This window comes from Cyprinodon variegatus, unplaced genomic scaffold (assembly GCF_000732505.1).
Source record: "Cyprinodon variegatus isolate N-32 unplaced genomic scaffold, C_variegatus-1.0 Scaffold67, whole genome shotgun sequence".
Lineage (NCBI taxonomy): Eukaryota > Metazoa > Chordata > Actinopteri > Cyprinodontiformes > Cyprinodontidae > Cyprinodon > Cyprinodon variegatus.
In genome coordinates, this window is record NW_015150520.1 from 1,356,818 (window position 1) to 1,374,931 (window position 18,114).

Here is an 18,114-nt window from a genome sequence, read left to right on the forward strand (position 1 = left end):
ATTGGCTTCCTGCAAGTCCTCTGGGATTGTTGCACTGGGTACACTCTGGGTGACGCATGCCGCATCAGTCTTCAGTCCAGCGGCTGGATTCTGCCCCTTTCCAGGGAGATGAACTGGACTGTTGAACAAGGTAAGTGACTCACTAAGCTTATCATCTTCTGTCAGATGATTGTGGTCACTAACCTGTGTTTCCCGCCCCCCTCGAGCCGCAGTTCCTAGCAACTCCACTTTAGTTTTTGATTTTATTTAATAAACGCTTTAAACTTTCCTATGGGCTTTCTCACCTTGAATACTGGGTCCATCTGTCCCATTTCTTGACACTACAGGGGTACAATTTTTTTAAAGTCATAGTATGTGACTAGGTCCTGTTAAGTGCCTCTCAACAGTATCAAACAAATATAAAATGCCATTTTGTGGGCGATAAATAAAAGTAAGCTTAAGAGACAAATGAGACACACCCAACATTTAATATGTGAGCTAGCAAGTTTTAATTTTAAAAAATACCAGTGATGTAGCAATGCATTACTTTAAGCTTTATTCTTACTGTGGAACATTTTAATCACTGGTAAACACCTTGTAACAAATGGGGAAATAATTAGGGTTAAGACTGGAAGAAATTGAGCAGGATTTGAATTAAGCTGCTGACACTCCTACATTATGAAGGGAACAAACATTAATTATAACAACATAAATGCCCTGAAGCCTGCTAAATAATGTTTCTTTCCTGCATTGTTTCCATCTCAGCATTGTTCAACCCTTATTCAGCAAAAGCCTTGGAGCCCTTTCAATAGTTTGTTTGCTAATGAACACAAAATAATTGCAGAGCATCTTATTGCTATCTTGACAGTATTACCTTTTGTGTAGGTGTGTATGCCAGAAACTGATTGACTTGTATCATTGTTTTACTCCTTTAAATGTTGAATTGTAAAACCTTTACACACTTTATTATGATCATCTTTGGTATAGTAACAGATAAGGATTTAAGGATTTAATAATTGCAATCATGGACTGAATGGTTCAGAGATTTATTACTCTAAACAAATGGTAATATCAAAATTATTTTCTCCATGAACAGAACAGGGACTATACATTGGGTAAAGTGCTTTGTCAAGCTCTCAGATGTAAAGAACTGTATTTATCAAATTATCAAGCTGAAACAGTACTTCTATGGTGTATAGTTGCAGGAGGTACCTGCAAGAACCCTTGGCACTTGCTTCACAAAAGGAGTTCTGATGGTTTAGCCAACATTAAATCAGAAAAGTTAGTTTTGTGAAACATCAGATATATTCTACTGTTCTTTACGAAACCTGATATTCCTTTAATACAGCCCAAGTATATTGGCGTACTCATAGGTATTTGCGTACAGAAACCTAGACAGAGACAATAAAAAGCATCTTGGATCTTTGTTTTTGATCTGCCCTGACTAAAAAAAAAAGGTTAAAAAATTAGAAACAAAAATTCATTGGTTATTTTCCAAAATAAGCGTAGCCAAATTATAATAACCAAAATTAAATTCAAGGGCACATGGGTACATTGACCATGTTCTAACTGTTTAAATGCTCAAAATCTCAGATGAAAAACTTTCCAGGAATGGGATTTTTTATGTAAAAGGTCATCCCAAAAATAAAAGCCATTAAAAGACACAATGGCTACAAAAAATACAAAAAACTTGTGAACAGCACCTCAAGATACTCAAACTTCTCCACTTGAGGAGCAGTTCAAGCTTTATGACTGGTCGGTTTGTTTCTACGCTTTCCTAAGGTCATGAAACCTTGATCATGACAGAAAGAACGAGATCATGGATACAGTCGGCCAAGATAAGCTTACTTTGTAAGGTGGCTGAGTACTCCCTTACAGATAGGGTGGGGTGCTCAGTCATTCGGGAGAGGCGAGAGCCGCTTCTTCTCCACATCAAGAGTAGTCATCTAAGGTGGCTCTGACAGCTTTTTTTGGGATTTCAGGCATGTCACACCAGAAGGAGGCCCAGGGATGAACCAGGACATGCTGGAGAGACTATGTCTATCGGCTGGCACCTTGGGTTTCCCCCAGCAGTGCTGTAGGAGTCGTTTGTGGAGAGGGAGGTCTGGAAGTCTCTGCTTAGAGTGCTGAACCGTGACCTGGTCCCAGCTAAAGCAGAAGACGATGAGTATGAGCATACTTAACACATATAGGTTGATTTAGACCAATAAAGCAAATTATCTGTATAAATGCAAACAAAACAAAACCTATACAGCAAATGTCTGCAGATTACTGATTAAAAAAAGGGGGACTGTGTCTAAACAAGACTAAAAAATGTTAACTAAGGATAATCTGAACTCTTTACAAATGGTGGTCTCACCCACTTTTACTTAATTGGTGGATAAAGTTTATTTTAAGGTATCTTTCTTCTTAGGGAGAAGAGATTATGATAACTTTTTCGTGATGGCACTAAAGAATATTAGCATAAATGTGTAACATTTCTGTTCCATTTCCCTGATTTGTTTGGAGTGGTCAAAGGCTGCAAAGTCAGGAATTACACTAAAAGCAAAGCTGTGTTTTGAAATCTTTATAATGATAACGATTTGCCCTCATGGATGACATGCTTTCAGGCAGCCATGCATAACCCATGATAATAAATCCAAGAGGTGTGGAAAGGTGACCTCTGTGAATTGCATGAATATGATCCGGCATTGTTGGTGAGGACAAGTTTTACGTACAGCAAAATTCCTCATTCTAAGCTTTATTTGGGTAATGAATATGCACGGCTGTCATTCTAAACTGTTTGTTTTAGTTACATATTTAAATATCCTATTGTATATAGTTATAAGTATCAAACCTGTGCCACACCCTAAGAAGGTATAGCTAGAACATATTTCTTTGATTATGGTATCTGTCTAGACATTAAGAGACAAGCCCAAATGTAGCTTTACTCAGTTTTTTTTTTCTCTCTTTACACTGAAAGCTGTAATTAAGGGGTTCCAAGTTGCACTCCACAAGAACTATCAACCATTAGAAGTTTAATACAGCCCTCTTCCAACAAACCTTAATTTTATAAATGGCTACGTAATTACAGGGCTTTTGCAGAAGCTGGAAGATACCCTGATTAGGTCGTTGTGTCATTTGATTTCGGTGTGTTGGAGTAAGAATGCAGCTAAAACTTGCAGGACAGCAATACATATTGTCTCTTAAAAACAGTTGTATGTAACCTTGAGTTTACCTCAAATTTTTACAATACTTGTAAAAATAAAAGTGTTTGCAGATAAATAAAGGATTAGCTTATGTCATTTAGGTAACATGTTTTATTGGGATTCTTTCATGGTCTTAATTACACTTTTCTTGGTGGGCTCTAGTAACATTTGAGACAGAATATCTACTTTGAAAATTAATATGAAGTGCTGCTGAAGGTGATCACTCTTATCTACCTGGATATTCTCTGGAGGTCTGAAACGTCTTTGTCAATCAGGTCTGTCTGAAGTTTGAGGGTCTCTTGGAGCAATGAGCGACGTTTCATCTCCTCTTTCCATTTCTGCAGCTGGACGTTTTCTTGCTCATTGTTTCTCGTGTGCTTATATAAATTTGTTGTGTTTTTCACTACATTTAACCTGCTTTTTCAAACCATACAGCTTTCTGTTGTTTAATTTACCTTATTAAGATATAGCCAAAGACGATTCTTTCCCGTTTCATCTTTTCCTCTCCTGGCGATCTTCCTCCAAGTCTGAGAAGCAGTAGCGCATCTGTTTGTGTGTCAAGCAGAGAGAGAGAGCTTGGTTGGTGGGTCAGACTGAGCCTGTGTGCTGATTGGATGCCACAGCTGAGTCATGTGATGGCGCAAGCTGGTGGCGAGGGAGCAGCAAAGTGCTATGACTAAGATGGGGAGACTAGTGAATTTGCTGCAGTTAGTGTGTGCAAGAGAGAATTAAAAGTATGAATCTTGTAAAGCGAGTATTTTTCAATATCAATACCAGTGTTGGTATTGACATTATCGATCCTAGATTGATCGACTGACCTCTACCCTTCACCATTTTGTTACAATATTTCTACACTACCCTTTCAGGGTTGGTAACCATGAGTGGAAGCTATTAAGATGGTCATAGGTGCTAAAGCACCCTGTTTGGCTTTTAAAAGTGAGACTGGGGAATAACACAGAGAGGTTGTGTGTGCATATAGCTCACTATGTAATGCCATATGCCCTGATATACATTTTTTGCATTAAGGACCAATGTCCAGGTGGGTAAACTTTGGAATCCATAGGAATCCAGTTTGTTTGGGTTGGGCTTTTGTTTGTCTTCCCTCCACCACCAGGGGGCGCCTGGTTCTCTTTGGCCTCCTCACACACCTGCGGATGGTTACCTCATTACCGGGGGACTCTTAAGCTGCTGACTGCCACTACCTCGATGCCAGAGTGTTTGCCAGTTTTGGGTACTCTAGCCAAGCTGAGTTTTGCTCAGTTAAACTGAGTTTTTGTCCACCTGAGTTTTAACCTTGCTTTTTGTCTTTGCCTCTCGTCAGGAAGTCATCCTGCAAACTGGACCTTCTCCCCCCTGGAAGGTTTCTCTAAGCATCAAACTGAGCTGAGGATTCAAGCTATAGGTTTACTTTTCCACCCAACGATTGTTTGGGCCTCTCTCTGAGCAGGGGATTCATCTCCTCAAGAAACCGTTCAAGTACAGCAGAAAAACTAAGTGGCAGTCACCTCCTCCGTTCCTCAAGGAAAAAATGCAATCTGGGTCAACCCTGTCCGCCCTCCAACGAGCAAGTAATTTACTGGAACAACCCACACCGACTGGATTCAACAAGAGACACCTTTTTCTGGAAACGTGAATCCGTTGCCTTAATTCCCTTCTTCAAATCTAAGACACAAATTTCCCACTGAGCCTGAACTACCCGCAGGATCTTCCCCTTCACTTTTCAGTCCCGGTTCGACAGTGTTCAGAGCAGCACTTGACTCCTTTCAGCCAACTCTCAATAAAATCTGTTAAACTTTTTCCTGGTCTCTCTGTTTGGTCTTCTGCATGTGGGTCAGAGCTTTAGATAAAATCATGACACTTTGAACAATAATGAATGATGATACAGTTGTTCTTTGCTGTACTCTTCTCTCCAACTGCTGTGAACCCTCCTCTTACAAGACCATCCCAAGACCCTCCCACAGGGACATATAATCCAGCCCCTCACCGTGCTTGAGGACAAAGAAGCTCCTTCGTGCTTCTCTTATTCTCTGTTACAGCTGCTCCCAAGAAAGCCACATCTGAGAGGCCCTGTTGCTATTCTTAGAACCAAAGTCAGCTAAACAGTCTTTCTGCAGTGTTTTTGTTTGAGTTTACAGCAATCTTTACTATGCCAGAGCCTTGAAGCTTTCATCTTAGAGGAAAGAACATAAGCTCCCCAACTGCAGGCCTGAAATGCTAAGCTTTCCTGAAACTTGGAGACACCTCACCTTTCCAAGATTGATATCAGCAGAGGTTACAAGACTGGCAAAATTAGGAAAAGCGTTAATAGCAAAACAAATTGTTTTTTTTCTAATTGTGACCAGGTGGGACCCCATGCTGACATGGCCTGACCTGTTATTTATACATTTAGAACAAACCAGTACAAACACTTCTAAACCCTGAGGATTTTTGTTTTTTTTCAACACATGGTGTGTACAAGGACTTGGAGCCTATTGGTTGATTAAAAATAATGCATTTCAGATGAGTGAGGAAAAGCAGAGGACATAAATGATCATAGCTGTAATCTTTACCTAGCTCTAAAAAAAACAAACAATCTGGAGGAGTGTTTAACGACAACAGCAGCATTGTCAACAGTCCTTCAATACACAAACAGATTTACTCAAGCTAGAATTAGCGCATCCAAGGAAAGCCTGACTTATATTTTAAGGTTAGATCAAGGGTGATGCTAAGGATTGGGGCCCTGAGCACAAATACTGTGAGGTGTCCCACAACTGGAAAATATAACAATAATACAGATTTTTTTTGTTTGTTTCTCACAAAGGAAAAATTCACCTCTGCATTTAAACCATCCCCTGTGAGAGCAGTGGGCTGCTACTGTCCGGCGCCTATATAATACTACTACTAATAATAATAATAGAAATGTATTGATCTCAAACTGGAAAATTTACCTCTGCATTTAACCCATCCCCTTGAGGAGCAGTGGGTTGCCATTGTGTGGGGCCCAGGGAGCAGTGTGGGTTTAAGGGTCTTGCTCTGGTACCTAGAGTGCAGGCTGGGGGATTTAACGGGGTACTGTGGGGTGACACAAGCAAGTTTACTCCAAGGCATCTTCATCTTCTCAATCACAGCAGACTCCTGTTCATGTAAGTCCTCTCGCGTTTTCCCCTTCAGCGATTCAATGCTCAAAAGCTCCTCAGTTATCTCAAAACTGTCATTTATCCCTCCGATAAAAATTAGGAGCTGAGCAGTGTCTTTTATGCCGTTGCCTTCGTCCAGTGCTAGTGAATATGAATTAAAGCACTCCACCTTCCTGTTTAACTCACTGAATATATATTCGTTAATCAGTTCCACACGACAAGTCACTGTCCTGCGTGATAAGCTGATTTTGTCAAACTTGCATTTGCTTTGCAGACACAAAAGATCTGCTGTCTCTATGGTACCATGTATTTTTTCAAAAACTTGCCTTCGAAGAAAGGTTGGCCAGCCTTCATTAACTTGAATGCCAGCAAAATACTTGCTTTGGTACTAGACTCTTGAATCGCAGTTTGTCGGTGAAAAGAATTCTGGTGAGTCTGTAAATTAGCTGCCACTGAGAGGGGAGGGCCTAGTGGTTAGGGCATAGGGCTTGGAATTTAGAGGTAGTGAGTTTGAAGCCCACTTCCACTGACTGCCACTCTGGGTCGGTGAGCAAGACCCTTAACCCCTGACTGCTCCCCGGGCGCTGCACAGTGGCAGCCCACTGCTCCCCAAAAGGGATGGGTTTTATGCAGATAGTTAATTTCTCCATTTTGAGATAAATATAGTTCAATTTATTTATTCATGATTGGACTTCAGTGAAAAAAAACCTTTATTGTCCTATCCTTTTTAAACAGTCTGCACTCAGTGTCCACTTTTCTTTTTCTTTTTACCGAACAGGGCGAATGGCAGCTGGAAAGTTACACTCCAACAAAGGTCAATGTGTCTTCTCTAGACTAGTAGGCCATCTATTGAGGGAAACAAGGTTATTGCAGGGGAAAGGGAAAAGGAATGAGGTTTTTACACATCCATGGGCTTTGACTATAATTTGGACAAGTTAGGTAAAAGGTTTTGTATGTGGTGGTAAAAGTTAGGGTTAGGGTAAGGGTCTGGGTTAGGCCATAGAAATTAATGAAATATGAATTGAAATCAGTGGGAAAAAAATACAGTGTTAAATACTGTATGTGTGTGTGCATTACATGTGTGTATGTGATACATGTACATCGTTGGGCACTGTTTCATGGAAAAATAAAACATTGTGGGGACACACTGCACCTTGTGGGGTTTGATGTTTCGACCCCACAAGGGTCATGGTTAAGCTGTAGATATTGATCTGAAATGAATGGAACTCAATGGAAAGGTCCCACAAAGACTGGAAGATGCATTTGTGTGTATGTCTTTGTTTTACTGTTAAATATTTTATGGACAACTGAAAAGCATTTTTCTGTGCAGTGCACAGATGTAACAGATGTTAGCTTTTCTAAACAAAAACAATCGAGTTTGTTGAATGAAGCCTCTGTTGAAAAGTGTAATTCTTGTCATAAAATTTTAGTTGCTGTAAAATGAATTCTTTGAACAAGGGCAACTTCACATACAAAATAACATTTCAATTTAAAAAGTATAAATGTATATATATATATATATATATATATATATATATATATATATATATATATATATATATATAAAATAAACAGTTCTTAACCCACTTTTGCATGTTGGGGCCCTTTTTTTCCTTGAGACTGTAGTATATTGGTACCAGAACCCAGAACCAGTGTCAATAATCAGTGTTCAACAGTCCTACATCACACTCTGTGAGGGAAGGGAGATGAGAATACATCACATCCAAGCTCACAGTTTAGTTGGCTCGCCACCCAGCTCACACTGGGAATCTCAGCATGCAAGGCACGAACATCCGCTGAAGCTTCAACTCAACTGAAAACTTCCAATTCTGGGATGGGTGTGACTCTAAATCCATTGATAAATTTGGAAGTTTGGATAGCATATAGAAAAAAAACTGAAGGGTTGTCAGTTCAAGGCATGGCTCTGGCTTTTGGTGTTGCGGCATGAATGCAGCCTTAAGGGCTTGTTATTCTCCCGCGGCAGTGTGTCGCAGTGAACTTGTCCCCAGATATTTTTGATTTATTGCCAATTTTGAAGCGCGGTCTGAACTATGTTATTCCACGCCACAACACAAGAGGGACAATCACAAACTAGCTGTGGGTCTAGATACGTCCGACGCAGTGAGGAAGTGGAAAAATGCAAGGGACAAGTTTATGTGACCACGGAGGGACATGAGGGCGAAAAAGAGCGGCGATCCAGGTGGAAAAAGGGTCCCAGCGTTCTTGTACACGTCTGCGAAGTTGTAGTCACCTACAAATTTGGAGAGGTGCACCAGAGTGTCTCTGGAAGGTGCGGGGCATATCTGCATTAACTAGGACACACAGGCAGAAGACTGGTTTCTGAGTATAAATTGGCCTTTAGACTCCACTCTTTTACAATCTTTAAATAGCTCAAAACAGCCCTGAGTGTATTGTATTTGCCTTGGCCTCACATTTTCTAAATAAGCTATAGACCTTTCCTAGGTATTAGTGGTTTCCTTCTTATTCAAGTAATGTGATAGACGAAACAATATTTTCAACATGAATCTTAATAAACTAATACCAAGTGTTAAAACAATGTAAAATGTAATGACTCATGTATTAGCTGCTTTGTGTTACTCTGTGTCCTACACAAACAAATTAATTGTACATCTGACAACTTTTGGCCAGGCATAACATCGGTCTTGCTAGGAAGGGAGTTCAGATACCAGTCATTTGAGCATAGTTGATATCTGATCAGACGCCTAGGACTGGGGTATTAACTGCCTATGCTTTATCATTAGTAGATACATGAGTCAGACTGTTACTTATAAAATTCATCATTCAGCCTGACATGAGCTATGCTATTAAGACAGCATTAGGAAGCCCTCTAAGGACTGTATTGTACTAAAGCATAACTTGTTATACCATTAACAGTATGCACACGCAAAGTGGGAGCAACGTTTTGATCCTTCACTGAGGTTAAAGTGTCCTTGGTGATAGTAATCCATTTTACAGAGTCCTTATCAGCAATACATACTTGGGGTGGCATAGGACATACACCACCAGAGTTAAAATGAGAAAGAATGGAACAAAGCTGTTTGACCTTGCCTATTGGTCAATAACACTGCAAAAGCAGAATACCGTATTTTTCTGTGTTATATTAAAATAGCCATCCTAAAAAAAAAAAATAAATAAATAAAAAAGACAAATACAAATAAAGAAATGATTTAGGGACAATACAGCCACTGGGCTACTTATTGTTACATTACTGTGTGTCAGCAACTTCCATGAAGCCAGCAGTCCTGATAGTCATGTAAACTTACTTTTTTAAACTGAGCTGAGTGTATGTTGTCATCAATAAAATAGATACCACGTACCATCACTTTTTCTATATTGTACTTCAGTATCTTTGCAGTAATAATATATTTCACATATTATCAATTCTGAAAGATGTTTGTCATTTTATCAGAAAGATTAATTCTGAATTGTTTTGGAATTATTTTCCTATACATTTCGGAATGCTGAAACATTCCTCAAGCAAAAACACAATTGATGTCGAAAAAAAAGTTTGAGAGCTTAGGCTTAACATTTCTTCTTACACCTTTGCATACTCACCAATTATCCAGGGAGGAATTTCTCACAGATGACTCCAGGAAGCAAAATATATTTATTTAAACAGACATAAAGTTTGTAAGTTACGGCACCGGAAAAATAGCTGAGAAACATGCTATATGTAAAAACAATCTGCCTTCTTCAATCGCACAGTTTATTTTTTTTAAGAAACCTCTTATGCAATTTCTTTGAAAGGCTACTTCTATAGAAGTATAGGAACATGAACTATAGCACAATTCCCTCCACGAAATATGGTACAAAAATATTTCTAAGAACAAGGCATACAATATTGCCTGTAAACAGAAGATACAGTTAAATAATATTGACATAATTGTGACAGTTCAGCTCTGCATAAAGCATTGCCTTTAGAGGCTTATGAATTGCTATTTAGTATGGAGCATTTAATGCAATTAATGCAACTCCACTGAGGGTACGTTTGCTTTTTAAGCCATTTACTGACACAAATGATCAATAATCCTGTCCCTTTTCAACATCTTATGATATAAGATTATCTTTGCTTTTTACGGTTTGCTTAACTCTGAAGATGCTCATTGTCAGAGCTCACCTTTTTTGCTCTAGCTAAGAGAACTTTTACTTATAATAACATAAAAAAACCTAAAATATAAATTAATGTTATAATGCAAACAATTTCCTTTATTTATTCTTTCTTGCTTAATTGTTGCAATTATGCATTTCTTTTTAAGATTTTTTCAGATCTCACTTTTTTGAAGAACATTTCAATATGTACACTGAAGGCTAAATCAGAATATCTGTCTGATAGATGACCACTTAAATGCCAAAGACAAATAATGTCACCTTGTCATTGTGGTTGTTCTTTATTAAAAGAATGTGCAATGCATGTAAAAAATGCATGTATTCATCATAGTATACCTCCCTTTTTACCAACCCCCCAATCCCTTGCCAACGCCCACCCACCACCCACTCTACAAATGCTTTTAATGTTGTTCTATTTAATTCCAATTTTTCACTAAAGTTGTCTTTTGTTATGTTATTCTCTTCTGTAGGGGTTTAATTTTCTCAAAATAATTTTTTTTTCTGGGAATACTTTGTCATTTCTTTCTAAATTTCAGTATGTGGAATCTAACCCTGGAGTCCTCAAAAAACGCTTTTTGGCCTCATAGTTACAAAGATCCTTTATTCTCGACTGCAAGAATAATGTCGTTCTATGTGTGTTAGCGGCTGTTAAGCTGTTAGAATAAAGTCCTGGAGATAACAACTGATGGGTATAGCTAAAGTGACTGCATTGCAAATCTGTTTTAGACAAATACCTATTCAAAGTGCTGTCTTTCAGAATAATGTTCCTCCTATTGAATAATCAATTGCTGAGGAATATTGAATAATTTAATCAACATGTTACTTTTAAATCAAGTTGTCATGATGCAAGACATATGTATATAAAAAAAACAAAAGAAAAACATAAACATTTGACTTGTATCACTTTCGTAAATGTCAGGTTTTTTACATTTTTCAAGTACTTGTTTTTCTGTGTTGGTGTTAAAGTTGTGGAAGTCATTTTATCATATATCTGAAAGTAACTGATGCACATATGTAACACAAAAACTATAAAGCAGTGCTGCCTTTACACAGAAAAATAATGCTGTTTGTTAACACAAATCCTTTTTTGACAAGTACTGCTTGGAAAAGGTAATGCATGCAAAGGTATTCAAACTAACTTTTGTTTCTACACAGCTGGCTGTTTGGAGTGTAAAAAATCTTGAAAAACCGATTCTTATTTCAATTCTTAAGTCCTTTGAAGAGTGCCAGCATTCAAATGGTCATGTCTTCTTCAATTCTTTTTCAATTTTCACAAGTTTGTCATAACTGGAAAGCTTAGACACCACTCTTATAGAACCTGTAAATAACTCAAAATGGCCCCAGGCAGATATGTTACTGTTTTTTTCTATAGCCTGTCATATACAGTATAACAGAAATTTGGGATCAGTTTCAACAGAAAGTGAAAAGTGGACAACCAACCCTCAAGCATACAATGAAGTTTTCATTGAGTCATCAATACAAAGCTTAACATATTCAGCTATCTTTCTAGTCTACCATTTTTGCTTACACCAAGTTAAACTTTGATTGGATCTGCTGAATCCGCACTAGAACTTACCTCTTCATTTTGTTACTGCTTCTGCATTATTTTTAGCCAACCCTTGGTTCTATGCCTTCTGGTCTGCACTATTTAGAAACATTTTGGTTTCCAAAAATAGTAGACATTTGTATTGACATATAGCTGTTTGTTCACAAAAAAAAAAAATACTCATAAATCATAATTTATTCTTCTTCTTTCCTTTTAAGTCTTTGAAAGAAAGCACAGTAACCTCCCTTTTTCAGCAGCATTCAGATTGTGAAAGAAAAAAAAAAGTCAAAGCAACACCCTTAATTTCAAAAAGCCTTATAATAAACCTTGACAACACTGTTTTGAGTAGAAAATCTGTTCCGGTCAGAAAGGTGGGCCACCATGAAACAGTTTTATAATGGTATTCATGGGGATTTTTTTCCCTACGAAAGTCACAATCAAGAAATTGAAGATCGGACATTTTTTTTCTTTAAGACAAGAAAAAGCAGTTTCTTCTTTGTCCTATCTATTTAAAGAAGTATTAATTGATTGATTTATTGAATGATTGACCTTAATGATCTCACAGTGGAGAAATGTAATTTTTACATCAGCTCAAATAGAAAAAGAAGAATTTGCCAAAGGAAGAAAAGGGAGCATGGTATATACAGTACATACAGTGCATCCACATATGATTTTTTTTATATTTTTTTTTATTTTTTTATAGTAGGATCATTAATGGATATACAATATTGATCTCTCTCACTTTTAATTTCTTCTCATATTCCAAACACATATCCAGTCTTAGACCAGAATTTGCACATGTACAAATGCAAACAGTAATCTGAACAAAACATCACTAAAGCAGCTATTCAATTTCCATCATATGATGTATTTTTAAGTCTGCAAGTCACTCACTATCGATTTAAACAGGTAAAGAGTTTTGCTCAACAAGATACAAAATACGACAATAGAATATAAGGGAGTCAAACAGATCTAATCGTCAGAGCAAATCTTACGACCAGGGAGTAATAACTCACAGTAAAGAGGATAAGGTTAGCTTCCTCCCCCATTTTAAGGCGCTGGTCCTGAAAATGCTTGCAAGGGTATTCTCAGCAGCCAGAAGATTCTGCAGATTACTGAAACAGACCATGGGTGAATTGAGACTGAGCATTCACCCTTCCAACAGGGTCACAGAAATCATTCTCTCTTAAGCCACTTGTCATTCAATCTCACATACAATGTACACATGTGTGTTGGAGTGGAAAATGGAGAAAAGGTCATTTATATATCTATCTATTTATATATATATATATATATATATATATATATATATATATATAAGAATACAAGGACTGCTTGCAATGACAGCAGGAGCAAAACTTTCCTGGACTTTCCATGCCTTTCCTCCATGGACTTTCTGAATTCCAAAAAAGAGACTAACCACAGACTCAAAACACCAGAAGTCTAAATTATCTAAGCATGGTATTGTCATGATCTTGACGCTGATGCATATTACTCATTTCATCCACCGGCCTAGCTCTGCCCAGTTCTCACTACCGTAAATCTGATACACCTGGTTCAGCCTCTATTTAACTGCCGTTAAAGCCATTCAACCAGTCAGTGTTAGAGTACTAGAGCCTTTGGTGAAAGTTTTCTAGGGTAAATTAGTCTTTTTGATTGCCTGAACCTGACCAGTTCTGGACCCCTGAGCCTGTCTCTCCCCATTCTGATTTGTTTGCCTGACCTGTCTTTGGACTCCAGCTGAATTATGCCTGTCTACCGAACTTGGAACTGACACAGTTCCTGATACCATCCTAGATTTCCCTTTGTTACCTATTCAGATCTCTGCTCTCCTGGCTCTGACTCCTGAGCACGTCCTCGACAACGGCTTTGGCTTCGCCCTCTGGATTATCCTACCTTCCTTAGTCTGCTCTGTTCTGATATCCTGCCTGTCCTCTGACCTCCGGGACTTTAGCGTCTGGAACTTTTCAGCTCCCACTGCATTTTTTTGGCAGCTGACCGGCTGGAACCAACCTCATCCTCTGGCCAGAAACTGAACTTTAAGACCAGGTTAGTGACTCACAAGTTCATTATTATCCTCCGCCAGATAGACATGGTCACTAATCTATGTACTCCTTCTTCAGAGGTTCATGACTTAGATGCCAAAGCTGTTCTTTACAGTTCCATCTTCACTAAACATTTCGTGAAACCTGACTGTTTCTCCGCCTTGAAAACTGAGTGCTTTTGTTCTGAACATAAAAGGTATTAAATAGGTATGATCATCCTGTGCTCCCCTAGCCCAAGCATCCTAAGCCAACATGACCATAACCATTGCCTCCACCTTACAGTAGTTCCCCTTCTCTGGTTGGCAGCTGTCAGCCAAAAATGTATTATTTGTCAAGAAAAAGGACCAAACAGCGAAAAAGATTATAAAAGTAGGCCTTAAAAATTATTATAACAGACAATACAAATGTCATGGTCCTGTAGTGTTTGCCTGTAGTGTAATGCTTTTGTTTTTTTATCTCTGTTTTATCTATTTGTACGTTATAAAGTATTTGCCATTTCAGGTAAATACACATTTTTTTGGCTAATTTGTGTACACTTATTCATCTTGTTTTGCCTGTTAAATTCTTTTTTGTTTAGCTCTACAGTGTGTTTTTAATTGAATTACCTACCACACAGTAGCAGTAGCACTACCACAAATAGGACGAGGTGCTCTGTTTGTGTGAGTGTAAAATGATGATCATTCATACATATACCAAATAATAGATTTCGTCTGCATTAAATGCAATGAAAGACCCACTAGTAAGACTTAAGATTTATATATCTAGACATTTTTACACATTTTAAGTGGCCATTTTGACACTTAATAAGCTTGACTGAATGTGTATTCTTGATATCTGGAATACATTTTTTTCATAGTCAAAATAATACAAATGCTGACCAGTAGCAATAGGAATAGGGAGAACTGAAATTCACATCATCAACATTACTGGTGGGAAAAGCAGCAACAATTACTGACATACCTGAACAGCTCCAAGGCCTGGTTGCTATTACAAGTGAGGCTCTAGGTGAAGAAAAACAATAGTGGTTTATTCAGCTGCTGGTCTCATACCAGTCCATCTTTGTTAAAATTGACACTAATCCTGGTTACATGTCTGCTGTTACACACAAGATTGACGCTGGGTCTGCTAGACCTGTGCACCAACCTTTCAGAAGGTCCCCTCTTGGATTTCAAAGTGAAGAGGAAGGACAGCTTATAGCCATGCTGGAAGCCCGGGTAATCATGCCATCATTTACTGAGTGGGCTTCTCCCATGGTCCTTGTATACTAAAGATAGATGGGGGGTTACAATATGTTGTGTGTAGATTACCAAAGAATAAACAATTTGACTCTCAAGAACACCCTCCACTACCCCAGGATGAAGAATGACTTGATTTTTTTGGTGGAGATACCATGTTCTTTACCCTTGACCTTCAGTCTGGTGACCGGCAGGTTGCAGTTGACCATATGTAGATCATGTCGAGCAAATCCCATAAGCCATCTGCAAACTGCAATATTTCCTTGGGCTATGAAACAACTGTCACAAACTGTCAAAAGTTTTGCATAGCTTGGAAAACCACTTAATTATCTGATCAAAAAAGGGACTGTGTTCATATAGACAGAGAAGCACCATTTTGCTTTTACTAAGCTCAAAGAAAAACTGCCCCACTGCACCTTTGTTGCGATATCCGAGTTCATTCTCAATAAAGACACCTCCAACAGTGTCAAAGCTGTCCAGTCACAGGCCCAGTGGGGAGAAGAAAGAGTTTTGTCTTATGCCTGCTATCAACAAAGGTTCTGTGTCACCCAATGTGAATGTCGTTGTTTGTTTCCCTTTGGACTGCCCATGGCAATCTCACCTGGCCTTTTCAGTTTAAATGCCCTGAAAGACAGCTAGCTCGCTGTCTTAAGGTCTTAGGGAAACGGCCGTTCCAACCATTTCTCCCGAATACTCTAGAGTGGTGCACAACTTTACACGAGTAAATAAAATGGATTTGATTGCTCGTTATCAAAAGGACAGGATTGTTCTGGTGAAAAGTTTGCAAGCAGGACTCAACCTGATTTAAAACATTTATAAATTACTTGTTGTCCGACAGCAGTGTCTAACTTCACTTGCGCCGCTTCTCCTGTTAACATGGTAAAGCCCTCTGGAGCATCCGGGTGTTAAATTCTCAGAGTTAAATTTTGTTTAAAGTAACTGATTATAATTACGAATTTGTCCGGACCTTTACTGTTTGTTGATTTTCTTTATTCGGACCCTGCTGATTTTTAATTGGTTACCCCAGATCTAGAGTATACAGTTGGGCCTGTTTTTTTTCAGTGTTTAGTACTGTCTCACTCCCAGACATATGTTATCTTGTTAAACATTTGTTTTCCTCTCTAAGGTCACTACATCCATGCTTGATGTGAGGCAATGATAGAGAGTCAATGGCAGTGTAAACCAATCTCTCCTGTCACTACATGCTGATGAAAGAGTGTATCATGAACTTTGTGCTCATGTGAAGCACGTGGATTTCCCAACACCCCTGCTATATATAGTGTTATTTTTAAATAAACGGTTGTTGTTGTTTTTAATTTTGGTTAAATTGAGACTTGTCTAACGTTTGTTATTACTTTGCTATTTTAATTATGTAAATGGAGGGAAAAAAGCATCATATCAACTTTAAATCCCAAAATATCAGCAGTACATATCAGGGATTTCTCAGATTGATATCAAAGGAACTGGTATAGGTATCTGCCATGAAAAAAATGCTTTAGGTCAATCTCTTTTTTCCTTAGATAGAAAACTTGTTAACCAATCTGTCTGTATGATTTGACTTAATAGACTCAGTAAAGAGCCTTGAAATTATGTGCTGTTAATAGACAAAATATGAATGTACTGAATTGTTTGAACCATGTTAGGCAGGAGGTGTTTTAAAGACCAGAATTGGAGCAAATTATAAATGCTACACAAAATATGTTTCTGCATAATAAGCTTAGTCCAAAGGATTCTGAACATTATAATAAGGAGTTCAATTAAGTGTGATACCCATCAGACTACGTAGCTTTATCGGCAGGATCTACATATTCAGAAATATTTTAGGATGGCTTAATGAATTTTTTTTTGTAATTAGAAAAAAATGCCAGTTACATCAGAAAATCTTACAGTATATTTCTTCCTTAATGCTGTTTTTAAATATCAAATCATATAAACAGAAGCAATTGATCTTTCTACTGGAGATAACATAATTTCTTGATTTTTAGAATATGGCCTCTCTACGATCTGAGATTTCCTAAATAGTTATCCTGCATGAAATGAAATCTATTTCAACCAATTAAAAATAATATTACACAATACTAATCCAACGCCATAGCTCTGTTAAACCGTCCATACCCCTGCTCTTAGCATTAATGATTTTTGAAATCCTTTATATATTAAAGATACAATAAGTAGCAGAAATAATAAGTAGCAGAAAGATTATAGAATAAGATTATTGGCATCCCTCTAAATATAATTGGTTAATCCCTGGGAGGTGAAGCAGCATCTTAGGTAATCTCAGAATCTGAACCTGGTGTGCATTATTTTGTTTCAGCTGAGCTTTCAGAGTTACCAAAAGTATCATTTTCATTTAAGCTTTCAACTTGAAAGTTAGAGGCAATTTCAACCAAATTGTTTAGGGAAGAATTCCCTCTGATTTCCACCTCCATTTTAGATAATATTAATCTATCTCTGTTACAGGGATATGTACCTCGGACTTTTAAGGTAGCTGTAATTAAACTTTTACTTGACCCAGATGACTTGTTCAATTATAGACCTATATCTAATCTTCCTTTCTTATCTAAAATTCCTCAGAAAATAGTTGCTAAACAAATGTGACAACTTAAACCATAACAAAGAGATTCAGTCAGGTTTTAGATATATCATAATACTAATACAGCACAGGTGAAAGTCACAAATGATATTCTCATTGCTTTGCATAATGGCTTTGTATCTGTACATGTCCAGTTTCATACAGTTGGCCTTAAGTCATAGGATTTGTTGTTACCTGTGGAGTACCACAGTGATCAATTGTACCTCTAACTATCTATCTATCTATCTATCTATCTATCTATCTATCTATCTATCTATCTATCTATCTATCTATCTATCTATCTA